At 44.8% G+C, this 13,722-nt stretch overlaps 1 long non-coding RNA gene across 1 annotated transcript; it reads right to left on the reverse strand.

Moving 5' to 3' along the window:
* Positions 1 to 104: 104 nt before the first annotated feature.
* LOC113456324 lies at positions 105 to 5,697 on the reverse strand. Its single transcript, XR_003377143.1, has 3 exons — positions 5,431 to 5,697; positions 5,042 to 5,211; positions 105 to 699 (listed from the first exon to the last, which is right to left on the reverse strand). It is a non-coding gene; the product is annotated as an uncharacterized LOC113456324 (long non-coding RNA).
* Positions 5,698 to 13,722: the final 8,025 nt, after the last annotated feature.

A 13,722-nucleotide genomic window follows, 5' to 3' on the forward strand; every position in this document is an offset into this window, starting at 1 on the left:
ACCTGGGCTGAATGTAGTTTTTTCTTTTTAATATCACAGACAATTTTTGTCAGAATATCTCAGTGTGTTCTGAAGCTGAACCTTGGACATGCCCCCACATGGTTTCTGGTTCCTGCTGCGTTAGAATCCTGTTGTACACCGTGAAGATGTCTTTTTCTCACTGGTTTAATAAAGAGCCAAATGGCCAATAACTAGGAATAAGTAGGAAAGAAGAGGTGAGCCAGGAGCGCCAGACTGAGAATGCTGGGAAGAAAGAGGGCGGAGTCACCAGCCAGATGCAGAGGAAGCAGGAGACAAACATGGCGTTCTGGAAAAGGTACTGCCATGTGGTAGAGGATAGAATATGGGTTAGTTTAAGTTGAAAGAACTAGTTAGTAACCTATCAGCCAAGCATTTATAATTAATAAGTCTCTGTGTGGTTTTGGGGGAGCTGGCTGTCCCAACGGGAAAACTCCATCTACAGGTTCCCAATTGCATGCCTATTTCAAAATGTAAAGAGCCAATCCATACAGGCCTTAAAGTGTGTTCACCCAAAACACTGCAGATCTTTCTGCAGCAGCCGGAAGTGCCACGGCTTTGACAGGGATCCCAGACGAGCGCTTCTGTGGGTACCACAGGAAAGTAAGCTGCATCATCAGTAGCACCATGCTTGGCGTCTGTCATCTTCCTTCACTTTTCAGTCCCTACTGATGGCATATCCTGTTTCAGCAGAAAATCCAAAATCAACGTTTGTTCTTCTTAGTATCTTAAAATGTTGATTTACTGATACCAAACTTAATCCATCACACTTTCTAGAGATTGCCCAGCTTCAATCCTACTTAGTGTTAGTTTTGCGGTTGTGAGAGCAAACTAAAATGTAGAACAAACCCACGTGGAACTTTTTTGATAGGGGGTGAAAAGAGGTGGGTTGTGGAGGTCTGCCTCGGAAAGGGAAGTGGGCCCTGGGCTAAGCATTTGCTTGAATACTGACAACACTTGCATGGCCACAGGACCTGGGGCTGGCTAGGTATTTGCCTGAGTACTAACAATGCATGTTGGGCTGTAGGACCCTGGGCTAGCTAGGTGATGCCACAAATTCTAACACTCAGAACCTTTGTTTTCTCCTCCAAATTCAGTGTAGTTTCTGTCCCTTTCTTATTCATTCTCAATTTGACTAAGGACAACAAACAGGAGAAACGTGGAAAGCCTTAGAAAACTGGGGGAGAAAAGATTTTTTTAAACAACAACAAAAATCAAAGCTCCAGAAGGCCACAAGGTTTTGCAGTAGAAAAGTAACTGAAATATTAAGGGCTCATGACTAAAGCATAAGCTAGCGACGTAAGGACCTACTCAAAGCTGCCGTTATTTAAGCTAGCGACGTAAGACCTACTCAAAGCTGCTGTTATTTTAGTACCATCTTAATGAGAGTCTTGAGGGCCCAGCCCCAAGGTCCTCGCAGGGCTCAGAAGGGATGCAACAGCCAGCGATCGACTCAGGATATCTGAGGGCGAATGAATCTCTCACTCTGTGCTTTTCCAAATCTGTCTCTTTATTCTTCTGCCATTATGCAATGTTTTCAGTTTATAGTATATGTACGCGTGCGCGCACACACGCACGCGGGGACACACACACGCAGCCATTCCCTAGCAATAGCAAGGTTAGAGATTTAAAATCTAAGAAGGGAAAAGGGGAGTTCGTGTGCTGCATTCCTTAGTGTGATATATTAAACTAGAAGTCTGTGACTGGTAAATGAAAAAGAGGGGAGGAATGCAGCGACCGGCACTCTCTTGGCTTGCCACAGCGTCAGGGTAGTCATGGCAACTGGTGTACACTGTGGAAGGAGACGCGGGGAGCCTGGTCTGCGCTGGCATTTTCTCCAATGTTAGCTGACTAACCAGGACCTCTCAGACCTAAGAATTACATCTTTCACCCTAAGCAGTTAGGACAAAGGGAAATCTATAGTTAGAGAGTACAAAATCCGGGGCCAGACAATTTCCAGGCGCCAGGCCAAATGGGAGCGTTTGTTCCCATAGCGCCATGTGAACAGGATTACCTTTGTCTAGAGCTGGTTAAATGGTCAACAGCTTTCCCCTGTTATCTCTCAGAGTTAAGGCACAAGCAGGAAGTTTTCTAGACTAAGATCTTGTGTCAATACACCGAGGTGAGAGTAAGTGCAGGGTATTAATAGCCCGTTAAGGCTAGAGCAGGGTTAACTGAGGTGGCACTTTCCCATAGTGGCTGCTGGTGAATTCAGGGTGCCCAGTCCTCCTTACTATGATGACTATGAATCACCAAGCTCAGACATGCTGTACTTTTGTCCCTGTGCCTCTCTGGACGGTCCCAGATGTGATACATTTACAAGATTCTTCTTCTGGCCAAATGTCCTGCCATAAAAGGTGATTGTGAGGAGCTGGCTTCTAAGTTTACTTCAGGGAATGGAGCAGAGATTTGACTGTGGGAACAAAGGTTTTCTGACTGTAGGACTAACTTTCTCACAAGGGTCCCACAGTGTGGTGGAAAAGTCACCCAGTACACCAGTGTGTCCATTAATTGACTAATTCACTGCTGAAGCTCTTGGCATGAGTCAGTCCCACTGCAGAAGCAGGGCGCTAGGCTTCACAATGGAGTCACAGTAGGAACAGCCACCATTCAAGCGCAGTATCCCCAGAGCCTTGCATCTGGGCTTGTCTCCGCCAGAACGCATATTTCTGGTGGGCTGACCTTCTGATTTGTCAGCTGAAATCTCACTGCATAATCCTGGAGATGGCAGCACTGTCTGATTCTTACTACCGCAAGGCAGAGGAAGTCAGTCTTCAGAGCTCTCTGCTTGTTTCCCCAGTCAGAAATAACAGGGATATCTGCATATTTTCCCTAACTCAACATGGTGAAAGGGGTACAATAAAGAAGGAAGCAACTGAGGGATGTCCCCACAGGAACAGAGAGGATGGGATGTCGATAAAAAGCAACGCTTGGGGGAAGTGTGAAAGATTCACACTTTGATTGAGTAACTGTGTTTAGCAGAGGTGCAGCGCAGCTCCTCCTCTTCCAAATCATCTGATTTCACCTCACTCTTAGAAAAGAGAATGGGGTTCGTGATGTCATAAATACAGCATTCTCTGAACAAGTTTATCTACTTAGTGAGACTACAAGCCTCAAGGATCCTGACACTGGAAATCTGGATAACAGGAACTTGAAAATAGTGTAGAATCTTTTAGGTGAAGAGAAGTTAGTAGGTTGTCACATCACTGCAATCTAACTTTTATTTCAATCAGTATAGCCATGATCTTTGAGTGTCACCAAGTTCCCAAAGTAATCTATAAGCAGGTCAATGGCACTTAGTGCCTCCTTTCCATTTGGAGAACTTCCTGGACTGTTCTGGATATATTTCCAACAAAATGGTTTCATATTTGGGATCTGATTGACCTGTCCATTGGTGAGAGAGGTGTGTTGAAGCGTATTTGGGATCTTACCTACATAAGTTCCTACATAAGAAGCTATATGGTTTGCAAAATAAATTACCAGATTTGTTTTTCTAAATTTATGTCAGGATGTTAAATGACACATGTTTTGTATTTCAGAGTTTAATTTTTGTTCCGTATATATTTTACTTAAACCAAGATTCAAATGCCTGAAGAATTCAAATGCTCGTGTTTCTGATGAACTGGTTCCCTAAGTTCTTCAGAGGGGAAATTCTTTAGCTCTGAGGTGGTTTGAAAGAAAAGAACGGAGAGGAGAAAAGGGGCACCAGGAAGTAGACTGTAGATAAATCCCTTGTTCAAGGAGGTAAAGTATATAGATTAAGAAAGGGAATAAAGGAAGTGGTGATCTCAGGCAAGATCGACCCAGCTATAATTCCAATTTGTGTAAAAGAATTACAGAAAACCTTGGAGCCAGGTGTGGTGCACACACCTTTAATCCGAGCACTCCAGAGGCAGAGGAAGGTGGATCTTTGAGTTTAAGGTTAGCCTGGTCTACAGAGTAAACTCCAGAACAGCCAGGCTTAGATAGTAAAGGAAACCATGGAAATCAGAAAGCTAATGGGATGTAATTGAACGGGGGCGGGGGTGGGGCATGTTCCAGCCCCAGCAACCAGCAGAACTTGGTTGCTTCGGCCATGTGTTTCTGCAGTTAAGATGGAAGAAACAGGTTATGGAATTTGCCTCTAAGACTAAGGAAAGCCACTGAGGCCAGGCATGTTTCAGGGTTAACTCTGAATGGAGGACTAGAGAGGCCATTGCATGAAACTGTGACAGTGAAGCCTGAACTGCCTTGGAGACTCCAAGATGTTAGAGACAACAGAGCCACGGGATAGCTGCCAAGGAGAACTGTTAACAGACACTGGGACCGGCCCAAGAGAGACAAGTGTGTTCCAGTCAACAAAGCTGAAGGAAGTTGGAGATCTCAAGAGCATTTTGACATCAGACATGGAGATGCAGAGTTTAAAGTTTGCCCAATTGGTGTTTGGTCTTGCTTTAGTCCAGTATTTCCTCACTGTGCTCCCTTCGCTATGTTTGGAATAGCGATGTTATCCTGTGCCATTATATGTTGGAAGTATGTGATCTGCTTTTTGATTTTGATTTTACAGGAAATTATAGTTAAGAGGTGGCATGAATCTCAGAAGAGGCTTTGAACTTTAGATTTTTAAACATTGTTGAGACTAATAGACAATGGGGACTTCTGAAGTTGGACTGAATGCGTTTTAGCATTACGATGTGGCTATAAACCTTTGGGGGGTCAGGGAGAGGAATGTGGTGGTTGGAAAGAAAATGGTCCCCTAAGGGAGTGGCACTATTAGGGGGTGTGGACTGAATGTGGCCTTGCTGGATGAAGTTGTCACTGTGGAAGTAAACTTTGAGGTCTCGTATATGCTCAAGCCATGCTCAGTGAGACAGACTACTTCCTGTTGCCTGTAAGCAAAGACACAGAAGTCTCCAGCACCATGTCTGCCTGCATACTGCCATGTTACACCACGGTGATAATGGGCTAAATCTTTGAAAATGCAAGCCACTCAACTAAACGTTTTTTCTTTATGGTCATGGTGTCTCTTTCCAGCAATAGATACCTTAACTAAGACAAGGTCTGTGCCCTCAACATTCCTCTTCAGGTTCTCCTGATGACGCCAAAAGCCACTCCAGGTCTTCTGAAATGCCTGCTCTAGATGTCATGGTTTTCTTACCAGATACACAACTTCATGGGAAGAATAAAAACCGCCACTATAATCCAGTCCAGGTGCTACAAAGAAAAATATATCAGAAAAACGAGGGAAATGATTAGTACATTAGTTATTTCTCTTTCAGGACATCCTGACTGTCCAATTTATGTCCTAACTCCATGAAATCCATCATTTGTCTCATCTAGAACCCCGGGAGAGGCCTGCATTGACTATGCTCTAACCTGTACCACAAGGAAGGGGAGCTCTGAGCCGTGGAGTATTAAGGAAAGAATTAGCACCTGTGGTGTGGAGTCAGTCAACAGGTAAGGGTAAAGCCCCCGCTTCCTTTTGAGATAGGAATTCACTCTGTAGCTGAGGTGGATCCCGAACACATGACAGCCACCTTGTCACAGCTATCCAGTATTGTGATTACAGGCATCAACCATCAAGCCCAGTTCACAAACAGCTTAATAAGCAGGAATGCCAGGTGTGGTCGCTCACATCTTCAATCGTAGCGTTCTAAAGGCAGGGACAGGCAGATCTTCCTGAGTTCCAGGCCAGTCAGGGCTGCATAGTGAGACCCTGTCTTAAAAGAGGAAGAAATAAGGGAAAGTCATTAGAGTTAGAACAGTTAAGCAGCACATATTATAAACAGGAAAAGAGAAAGAGCACCTGATAGCCAGCAGCAGCAGCAGTAACTCTAGGCAGTGCTTTCAACCCCATATGAGTTCTGTGGATCTTTCAGAATTAACTCAACATATCTGCTTTCACTGTTTCCCAGTTACCTCTAAAGCAGAGCCCCAAACTTGCGACTTCCGTAGCCCCTCAGGAAGGATAAGCAAGTATGGCACCTAACCTTACACCATGAAAACCATCACTGGTCCTATGGGTCATTTGTGCCCTGCTTTGCTTCTTCCCCACAGGGTCTCTTTGACCTTCTCTCTTTAACCAATGTTCTCCTTATGTTATGATCCAGGCTTGTGAATGATATCTAAGGACAATACCTGGAGCATTTCATGCATTCAGTTAATAGTGATTGTTCGCTTTCAAGACGGAGTTTCTGTGTGCAGCCCTTGCTGTCCTGTAACTCACTCCCTAGACCAGGCTTGCCTCGAACTCAGAAATTAAGGGCCTGCATCACCATTGCCTGGCTTAATAGTTTTAAGTATAGGCTCAATCCTGGACAAAGCAATTGGTAGCTCAATACTAAAAGCTTTGCTGTCCCCTGGTTCTGAAACTGGGAGCAATGAGGAGACATTTGGAAAGTAAGTTGCATCAGACTGAGAGTCTCAGGAGACTGTTCTTGGACACATATTCAAGGGACAAGCCTGTCAGTGCCCGTTTAACCGGTATTGCTTTAAAAGGATCAAGACATGTGTCATAAAACATTCCATCCCAGAGCAAAAGGTGACAGCATCTGTTTCCTTCTCACCTTAAGCTTACCCCAGATAAACTTCCCTAGAAAGCTCAAAAGCAAAACAAAACCTTACTTCCGTTCTTAAAAACAATTTTCTCTTCCCACTCAAGAGACTCCAAAATAAGAGTCATGTAATTTTTTTAACCTCTTAAACTCTTTCTTCCTCTCAATGTAGTCCAGCTCAAGGGAAGCACACTTTCAGTCTTACAAACTCTCAAGTTTCCCTTCTGTTCGGCACGTGCCCAGAGTCTGCTGCCTTTGAAAATCTCTGAAACCCCAAATCACCTTTTTCCTTGGGGTCCTTACAAGGTCGTTTATGCCTTTTTATTGCCCTGAGTCCTCCATAAGCCCGAAACTGGTCTTTGGAAGTACGGGCTTATTGGTACGCTAATGCTGCCTACTTGCAACACACTTAATTAAGAATCTCTTTGCTGGTATTCTTACAGACACTTGGAGATTACCAAGAATCCAAAAATATTCGACAGTACACATTTAGGGATAACCTGTCTTTTTTTTTTTTTTAAAAAAAGATTTACTTATTTGTCTGGATGTATATCTATGTGAGGATGTTGAATCCCCTGGAACTGGAGTTACAGATGGCTGTGAGTTGCCATGTGGGTGCTGGGAATTGAACTCAGGACCTTTCAAAGACCAGCTAGTGCTCTTAACTGCTGAGCCATTTCTCTCTCCAGCTCCTGGAATAACCTATTTTGTGTAGTTGACTGTACTTAGGCATTGCTAGAGAAAACAAAGACAATGTTGTCACCTTCAGGAAAGTACAATGATGGGGAAAAAAAAAAAAAACCAGATCTTCTGACAACAGGAAGGCCACATTCTGGTTTAGCACCCCTACTGATAAATGTGTGTCACTGAGCAAGAACAAATCACTTAATTGGTCTCAATTGCTTTGTCAAGGAAAAGACAAACGATATTTCAAAATAAAAACAGCTATGAGGAAAACATCACATGACTCAAAACCCTCATGTTCCCAGAAGGAAGATGCGAAAGGCTCCCAAAGCACAGCTGGAGCCTGAAGAGGGGCCCAGGCAGTGAGCACAGCATACAGAGGGGCAGCCGCCATACCACGATGACACCAGACGTCCAAAGCTCCGCTGAGATGACCGGGAGGCGAGGCGGCAATGTCCTCCTGTCCGACTATGGGCTCCTCTAGGCTCCTGCCTGTCCGGAAACCCCTTGGATGCTTGCACAAGCACAGACCTGTACACGCAAAAGGAGGCACACGGAAGCCTCGGGAACACCCATTTCCGCTTCTGTCAGAGTGTGCGCTCAAACCCACTGGAGGAAAGGGTGACATCTGTCTGCGGGAAGCCTAGCGCGGTGGCCCTCCCGCTGCCTCAGGCTGGTATTTGAGCAGAGCTGCGAGGCTGAGGGCAGTGGCTCGCCGGTGAGCGAACGGGAAATGGCATCCCAAAGCCGGCCTCTCGGAGGTAACCTGGACGCTGCCGCTTTGGCTGCCTCTGTTAAGCGTGTGAGCCGGTACCGGGAGGAGGACGACCCTAGGCTACGGCGTTTCTGCCTGCCCGTGCGGAAAGTGGCTGAAGCGAAGTCAAGCCCCAAAGCTGGCATCCTAACGCAGGGGCAACTTAGGGCCGCGGCTATTGCTCGTTCTGCACGGTGCCAGGGTGTGGCCCGCAGCGCAGCATCCACCATGACTCTAGAGAAACGCCCCTGCCTTCGCTGACGCTTTTATACCGGGCCACTGCTAGCGTGAAGGCTGGCCAGTGTAGTTTCAGAAGTAGTTTTTGCTGATGGAGACTCAGGAAGAGGCTCTGTGCCTCCAGAGCCCCGGTGGACCACGAGAAACGGACTGACCATTTATTTGAATGCTCATAGCATGTTGGGCAAAATTTCGGAGGCCCATGAAACCTTACTTACATAAAACAGCCCTCGAAGAAATACAAAACCAGTAAAATGGCACCTTAATCACCAGCTCTGCTCTCTCTTGCTTTCTCTCTTCTCTCCCACCGCACATTCCCATCTGACAAGGTCTCACTGTGTAGCTCTGGCTGGCCTGGATTCGATTCCCAGCATCTACCAAGCAGCTCACAATCATCTATAACTGATTCCAGGGGGCTCCTCTGTGGGCACCAGGCACGCAAGTGATATAGAGACAAACATGCAAGCAAAACACCCATAGACATAAAAGAGAGACAAATGCCTGGTGATGATTTGTTTTTTAAAGATATGCCTACACATTTGTATGTATACCACCTGTGTGTGTGGTGTCAGTGGAGGTCAGAAGGCAGCGGATGTCCTGGAATTGGATTCACAGATAGTTGTGAGCTGCCCTGTAACTTACCAGCAACTCTGGGGGCCTCTGCTAGTGAAGCAAGCGCTCTCAACTGCTGAACCATCTCTTAAGCCCATAGAAGTTTACTGTAGAGAGGGGCAAGTCAGGACCTTTTCTGTTCCATTTTCTTCTGCTAAATAGCAAATCTTCCGATCAGCATGACTTTCTATTGACCTGTGCTTCCCTTCCTCACCACCCTGCCTTTGGTGCCTTCAGGAGCAAGATTCTTTCGTTGAATTTTAAGCTGGAGGGACCAGCCTGTGCTTCAGTTGTCCAAGGTTGCACTGTAAAGTGTTGAACATAGGAACAAATCTGCTATAAAAGCAGAACAGTGAAGGTAAATCTGAAAGTGGTCGAATATTTGGACCCTTAGATCAAGGTTTTATGGTATCCCAAGGAGCGTGGTGCAAAGAGGGCCAGTAAAAGTAAAAAATCCATTTCACAAAATGACAATCCTAAACCTAAGAGTGTTTGCTGGCGTTTCTGGAAAGTCAGTTATCACAGAGCAGCTGAGCCCCGTGAGGCCGTCAGCCAGTTTAAAGAATTATGTCGTCTGTGGCCGAGACCAGAGATCCACCCCAAAGAGCAAATTTCCGAACTGCTTGTGCCAGAACAGTTTCTGACCATTGTGCCAAGAGAGGGGCAGTCTCAGTGAGAGAGGCAGCGTCCACAGAGCACTGAAGAGCTCACTGGTGACTCTGGCTGAGCTCCTGCAGAGTGAACCTGAGCAGGCAAGGAATGGGGTGAGCAGAGACATGGCTGGGATGATGATGGAAATCGTGGGGATAAGGAAGTTATTTAAGAAGGATAGATTAAACCACTTCTGTTGTTCTTTAGGGCGCTTAAGGTAGGACTTGAAGTATAAACACATAGGAAAACTCAGTCTACTGTTTTAGAGATTATGGCGGTCTTGAGTCATTTTTGGGAAAAAAAAGTTGAATTTTGCTTTTTGGAGCTATGCTGAAGGAAGAGTAATGCTTCTGGCTTGAAGACATAGAAACCAAAGTTTTCTTTTCAGCACGAGAGATTGGAACTAGGGCTGTGGGTACGCAGGGCAAGAGTTCTGCCCATTGTATGAGTGTCACTATGTGCGTGTGCTCGTGTGTATGTCACTGTGTGTGTGTGCTCGTGTGTGTATGTCACTGTGTGCATGTGTTGGAGCACTCAACTGTTCATGTTGAGGTCAGAGGTCAACTTCAGGTGTCTTCCCCCATTGTTCTCCATCTCACAGTTCTGAGACAGGGTCTCTCACTGATCTTTACGGAACTTAGAGCTCCCTGTGTTTGGCTAGACTGACTGGCTCATGAACCTTCCCCTTTCCCACGTTGGGTCATGGGCAGGAGCTGCCCTACCTGGCCATTATGTGTGTTCTCATAACTCAGGTTCAAATACTTGCACCATGTACACCTTACTAAATGAGCCCTGCTTTTAAATTTGTATTTATTTTTATTAATTAAATTTTTCTTTGGCTGTTTCTTATATGAACATAATACAGTCTGATTGCTCTCATCCCCAAATCTCTCACTTCCATCAGCTCCCTCAAGTGCCCTTTCCCATAGTTGTAGTGAGAGGGCAAGGGGGCAGGCCTGCTTTTTGTCCCCCCTGGCTCCCACACGGCTAGCTTAGCCCTGGAAATAACAGCACACAAATTGTATTCTTTTAAACACTGCCTGGTCCATTATCTCTAGCCTCTTACTGGCTAACTCTCACATCTTGATTAATCCATTTCTGATAATCTGTGTAGCACCACAAGGTGGTGGCTTACCGGGAAAGATTCAGCATGTCTGACCTGGTGGCTGGCTCCATGGCATCTAACTCACTTCCCTTCTTCCCAGCATTCTGTTCTGTCTACTCCACCCACCTATGTTCTGACCTATCAGGCCAAGCAGTTTCTTTATTAATTAACCAATGAAAGCACCAGATAGACAGATGACCCTCCTCCATCATATAGTCATGTCTTTCTGTTTTGAACCCTGCCGAGTTTAATCGGGGCTGTGTGTGTGAGCATGGGGTTGGAGCTATACACTGGAGCCTTCGGTTTTGACACGGACTTGCTATGTGGCCCACACATCCCACATTACACATGTGTAAACTCACACCAAGCCTTTCAAGTATCTGAGATTATAGGACTGTGCCCCCATACTCAGCAGAACCTAAATTCTTAGAAATAAAAGGCAGCGAAGGGGGGAGGACTGTACAAATTAAAAGATTGTCTTAGTTACGGTCTCTATTGCTGTGATGAAAAACCATAACCATAAGCAAATTGGAGAGGAAAAGGTTTATTTTGTGTTCACTTCCACATCGAAGTCCACCACTAAGGGAAGTCTGGACAGGAACCTGTGGGCAGGAACTGATGTAGAGGAGTGTTGTTTACTGGTTTGCTCAGTCTGCTTTTCTATAGCATCCAGGACCAACAGCCCAAGGAACGTACAACCCCCAATAGGATGGGCCCTTCTCAATCAGTTATCAATGAAGAAAGTGCACCACAGGCCAGACTGGTAAGGGCACTTTATCAGTTAAGATTCTCTCTTCTGAAATGGTTCTAGTTCGTGTCAAGCTGATGTATAACTAGCCAGCACAAAGACTTGGAGTTCACCAATTGAGCTAGGCTTATTGACTAGCAAGCCCCAGGGATTTGCCTATTGCTAAGTCCCCAGTGCTAGTGTTAGGAACACTCACTGCCATAGCCAGGCAGTGGTGGCACACACCTTTACCCAGTACGGGATGTTGTGGGGGGAGGCAGTCGGATCTCTGTGAGTTTGACGCAAGCCTGGTCTATGCAGGGACTTCTAGGACAGCCATGGCTACTTAGAGAGGCCCTGTGGATAAACGAAATCCAACAACTACAGAAAGTATGCTCTCGTTCCTGACTTCTTACATAGATACTAAGAATAAAATTCATGCTCATGCAGCAAGCACTTTCCCAACTTTGCCATTTCCCCAACACCAAGAGAGCAGCTTTTTAAATTTAATCTAGATTTTTCTCATTTCTTCTAGGAGTTTTGTAATTTGTAGTTAGGCCTGTGATTTATTTTGAGTTAGTTTTTCAAAGATATGAGCCCTCCTACTTTCTTCAATATAGTCATCAATATTCTGGTCTTTTGCCTTTGTACATAGACCTTAGAACTAGTGGTTTTTATTAATCTCATGTACGGTTATGAGAGACAATTTAAGAAACAGGGTTTCTGGTTTAAGCATGTGGCTTAAGCTGTTCCCTTGCAGACTGATATTAGAAATGCTAGAACAAACCTAGCTCTTGTCAGATAATACATGTAAGGAGACCAGCAACCAGGGACAGTCTTCCTGGGGTCCAGCAACTAGGGATGGTGTTCCTGAAGCTCGGAGATAAAGCTCTTCTATGAAGCCAACGTCATGGGAGGAAGAGCAAATGGTAGACTCAGTGCTCGGCTACATCATTGAGCTGAAGGGTCAAGCATCTCGTGAGACCTATGTCTGCCCTGGACTTTCCAGATACACGAATTTCATTAAATGTATTTATTATGAATATGAATTGTGTAACTGAAAGAACCCATAAGCACACAGAGCAATAACTAACTTAATATATAGGAGACAAATCCTTTTTATATTGCCACCTAAAAGTTTTTTTTAAAAAAATAGGAATTATCAAGTATACAAAAAGGTAGTATAATGAATGTTCTGTGTGCCTCAAAAATTACATTGACATGATACCCTATCTCAAAATTATCAACATTTTGCAATCTTGTTTCTTTATCCCCTCCAGTGTTGTGGTTTTAGTTTGCTGTGAGAGTGTTGTCAGCTTTGTGGTTTTAAAGCAAACCCCAGACATTACACATTGACCTGTCAATAGTTCCATTTATAAGCAAGAAAGTAGTACTGACAACCTTTCCCTCAACAGCCTTTGTGACGGTGTTCCCACTAGGCAGAGCCATCTTTCCCTTGGGAAAGACTGAGAGCAAAGGCAGCCTTTCTCTACTCTAGAGTGCAGCAGAACTTGAACTACAACTTCTCAAGATGGCCTTGTAAGAGGACCCTCTTGGCCTCCTGCCTGGGGTATTCATTTATGAGAACACCAGGTATCAACTGTTTCATAATGAGGGCTCCCCAGAAGGGATACTAACTGTGTCTAATGATCACCAAAGCAACTTAGTAATGACTCGAAACTACATGATCTACTGTTGAACTTTTAATGAGCCCCAGAGTGATTCATTCATTAAGAGTTCAGAAACATTGGTTAATTGTTGGTTTCCTGGAAACCTAAAGAACAAAACAATGGCATCCACCCTCCAGTGTACATACAGCAAGTCTCCAAGAGCTTAGCGTGTACTCAAAGTAAGCTCTCATTATCCACTTACATTGGCTTTAAGTATCTTTTTAAAAAAATAACGTATGAGTATTCAAAATTAAAATTTTATAACTCCCTCTTTTTATTCCTTTTTTGCATTCCCCTTTCTACATTTATCTGTTATGTTTGTGTGACTTCTTAGAAGAAAGATGCCTTGGAAATTTAATGCCTTCATCCCTAACGAGGAACTTGCCTATCTGTAGGATTAGTGTGCATTCCAGCCCGAAATCTTTTTTCTGGAATTACTCTTTACTTTAATACCCAGTACACTACTAGTCTAGGATCATCCAACAAATCACTCTAGAAGATTCTTTATGCCCAGTCAGGACTTACAATAGTTTATGACTTACCATTTATGAAAAACTTAGTCAATTAAGAGTCCATTGCCATGTAGCACACCTGTGGAGGGGTTTTATTGGGGGAAGGGAATGGGAAAATGGGCAGGGGGGAGAGATCAGCCTCTGGGGACAGGAGTAGCAGAAGAGAAACAGAGAGACAGGCTGAGAGAGAGGGGAGAGAGAGAGAGAGAGAGAGAGAGA

Source organism: Microtus ochrogaster, chromosome 7 (assembly GCF_000317375.1).
Source record: "Microtus ochrogaster isolate Prairie Vole_2 chromosome 7, MicOch1.0, whole genome shotgun sequence".
Classification (NCBI taxonomy): Eukaryota; Metazoa; Chordata; class Mammalia; order Rodentia; family Cricetidae; genus Microtus; species Microtus ochrogaster.